The following is a 3,840-nucleotide window of genomic DNA, read 5'->3' on the forward strand; positions in this document are numbered from 1 at the left end:
TTTAAAAGACTCTGGCCCCGCCCCTTCAGTGCTAGCTGATTGGCTGGAGTTCTGGAAACCAAGCCCCTTCCCAGAGCCAGGAGTTCAGGATTGGCTGGAAGAAACCTGACATTTGCATATAAACCTGTTGTTCTCACTCCAGCACTGAGGTGGTTAATTCTGGCTTTAAAGGGGAGCAAGTCAATACAGGTTACCTAGCCAGGGAACCAGGACGTTGGAGCAGGGTACAGAGATGTGCAGAATTGATCTGGGTCCCTTCCTCACTTCCCACATTCATTCTCCTCATCCCCCTTTCCTGCATTTTCAGAGACAATATGCTTTAGTGGCGAGCTTCTCTACCATGGTGGGGGAGATGGTGAAAAGTAGGTTCCTGGGCCAAGCCTCCAGCTGGATGCAGCAGGTTAGGGATACAGCCTGGCACCTGGATTTTTATGACAAGCACCCCAAAGGATTTTGATGTGCTTTGAGAAACACCAGTGTTATTCCTGAGAGCATGGATTTTTACAGGCGGGACTGAATGTCAGTTCTGCCTCTGCCACATCCTGGCTAAGTGGCCTGGGGCAAGTCACTTAACTGCTTTGTGCCTCACTTTTCACATCTGATAAAGGGTTGTTGTGCAGCTTAAATGAGACACCGTGGGTAGAGCTCTACAGAGCTTGGCATTATTTTATTCTGGGTGTTGTTGTTGTTATTATTAGATGCAACAGTCTTTGGAAAAAATAAGAAATGAGAGTGAAAACACTCTCCAACTGTGGGAGCTTAGAAGATTAGAGTAGGAAGACTAGCTTTTCAGGTGGGGAAACTGAGGTCAGAGGGGGCATTTAGGCTCCTGGAACAGCAGCAGCAAGGGCTCTGGGCAGGGGGGTCTCGGGTTCAGATCCAGACTCCACTACGAAAGGCATGTGGCCTTGGGGGTTCTGCCCCGTCTCTCAGGGTCTTGGTTTCCTCATCTGTAGAAAATGTGGCTAAGCACCTGCCCTGGCAGAAGTAATGGCAGGGACATGCCCTGCCCAGAGGCTTAGAAGGTACTGAAGGGGGGGACTCCTCCCTTCTCCCTGGTGGTGCTGACAGTTTGAGGTGGGGTGGGCACCAGGATCTGCTGCTGGGTCCCCAGCTAAAGCACTTGCTGAATTCGAGGACCTCAGCAGGACTCTAAGACTGGTGCTCCTATATCCCGCTTTCAGGGGGTGGGGGGGAGTTCTTTTCAACTGGACAGCTGGGTCCAGGGATAGTTTCACTTATTTATTTATTTGGCTGTAAAATGTCTTGGTGGCTGATTCAGCTCTGGATAAGAGTTGGAGCTCAGGAGGTAGCCCTAGACAGTCTCCCCAGCCCCCTTGGGAGCACAGTTGGGAAATAGGTACAGACACTGGGGTCCTTCCCCAGGGACCTGGCCCCCTGTGCTGGGGACAGGACCAGCCTCATGCTCAGAGCCCCAAATCTCCCCTTGGTAGCACTCTGGTGACTTTACCTCTTCCCAACTGATACCGGCTTTTAGAAACAGACCTATGGTTCATTTAGACTAAAGTGTCAATGACTGATGGCGAAAAGTTTTTGCCTCTTAGTTTACAGCAAAAGCTATAATGAGTGAATGAGTGAGTGGAAGTCAAAGGGTGCCATCTGAGCCAGCAGCCAGTGTGTAGGATGCAAGGGGAGATCATTTCAGACCCCTGAAATCAGACCCCTGAGTAATTCAGTGGCTTTAGAGGCAGAAATGAAAGGGAATCACAGTGACATGTGACCCTGGGTACCAGTCCCTGCTGGGGACTCTCCTACCTCTGCCTTTAGGGCCCAGTCAACCTGTGCTCTGAGAGTTGGAGGAGATAGCCCAGGAAGGGAGAAGAAAGGTAGAGGCAGGGTCCACCCTCTCCCGACAGCCACCTCAGCAGGGTGGCCGCTCCAGGGCACTGGGCATGTGCCAGTCATGCTGGTGAGTCAGCCGCCCGCCTGGCACTGCTCTTGGGGGCTCTCCCAGCCAGGCAGGAGCTGCTCATGGCCAGCAGAAGTCGAGCCAAGACCTGGTGGTATGGTGGGCAATGCTTTCTCCCCTCCTCCCCACGGCCCAACAAACAGAAGCTAAGGAGGCAGCTATTTGAAGAAATGCATGTTGACATTTATATTCATTGGAAAGGAGGTGACCAGTCACCCAGGACATTTTCAGAGGGGACATCAGCATCTCCCAACAGCCCCAGCAGCAATTCCAGCACTTCCCACACTCAGTGCCACTTGAGAAGACTTGCCCACCCCCCCCCCCGCCCTGTCCCTGGGGCACCCGGCCCCAGCCGCACACCCTCGGCCCCTGAAGATCTCCCTCCTCTTTTTGGCTCAGTCTGCGCTTCCTCCTGATTATGATCAGAGAGTGAGCAGGTTAGGCCAGGGGCTGGCAAATGGGGTCCCACAGAGACTTCTGGGGGATTCAGGTACACTGCCCTCAACGCCTTAAACCAGGGCAGGTCCATTTTCATCGGTTTCCTATGCTGGGTTTCCATGTAAGCGTCTGACTACTAAGTGTTCCAAGGCCAATAGAGTGTTAACAGCAGCTGGTTCCACGGGGTCGCACCAGGGGCCACTAAAAACCAGGAAGGTGAAGGCCCAGGGGCCAGGGGCCTCTGAGATGGGGCCACAGGCAGCAGGAGAAAGAGGTCTGTCCCCTGCTGCCCGTGCCCGTCTGGAGCAAGGGCCACCTCTCACCTTGCACTGGCCAAGCCGGCCTGCCCGCGCCTGTCCCGGTGACCTCCCCCCGGATGGCACTACTAACCCCTGTGGCAGCTCTATCTTCCCTTCTGTGGGAGGGGACACAGAGCTGTCACGGGGGTTTGCTCACAGGCGAAACCCAAACTGTACTCCGGGTCCCGGGGTTGCCGGGAGAGACCAGGTGAGCCTTCCCTCCCACTGCCTGCAGAAGGAAGGGTAATAATTAGAGACTATTAAAGGAAATTAAACCTCACCTGCAGAGATAACCTAATGGCCCTCCACCCTCCTCTAACATCTGGGCCCCGACTCCCAGCTACATCTGGGACAGCCAGCTGCTTTCTCATCCGGAGTCCAGAATCCAAGGCCCACGCGCTCTGAGACGCAGGGGCCAGGCCCCAGGCCCCGTCCTTGTGCATCGTTCGGCCTCCTCTGCCATCCTGGCGGCCCCGCACCTGCCCAGCCCCACTTCCTTTGGTGCCCTACCCAACCCCTCTTTGGCTCTGTAGCCCTTTTGAGCCGGAAGTAGTCAGCACTCCTAATTAAAGGCTTTCCAAACACATAACGAGCACCCTTCTGAGGACAGAGTCAGATGTTCAAGGGTTTCTGTTGCTTTTTTTTCTTTTTAAAGCAGTCCCTCTGAAGCTGGGTTTCCCCATCCTTATTTGTTTATGTAAACATGGCTGAGGGTGCTGGGAGGTGCCAGCCAAGAAGGTGCCTTAGGGCCCCCTCCCAGTCTTACACGAGCCACGGTGGCCCAGCCCCAGGGCCCTCACACCAGTGCCCAGGCTCCGCAGGCCCCATTCCTGGTGCAAACACAAAGGACCTGCCAGGACGGGGGGGTAGCGATTCCAAGAGGCCATGCAGCGCCATCCCTGAACACGCTGGAGCTGCTGATCTTCTGCAGAACTTCTGGGAGTTGTGGGTGGAGAGGAGGAGGGGGAAGAATGAGGCTGGACCTTCTTGGGCCAAGCAGGCCGCTCAAGAGGTGAGGCTGTGTGGTGTTCATCCCTGTGTGTCCCGGTGCCCACAGTGGCCAGCACATTTGCAGGCACTAGAGGGGATGTGCCCAAGGCTCCCCCAAGAGGACGGAGGCCAGGCAGAGCTTCCTCACTCTCACTCTGGCAGGGTTCCCGACAGGTGAGCAGA

The sequence above is a fragment of the Pteronotus mesoamericanus genome, unplaced genomic scaffold (genome assembly GCF_021234165.1).
Source record: "Pteronotus mesoamericanus isolate MK-2021 breed Mesoamerican mustached bat unplaced genomic scaffold, CSHL_Meso_final contig_557, whole genome shotgun sequence".
Lineage (NCBI taxonomy): Eukaryota > Metazoa > Chordata > Mammalia > Chiroptera > Mormoopidae > Pteronotus > Pteronotus mesoamericanus.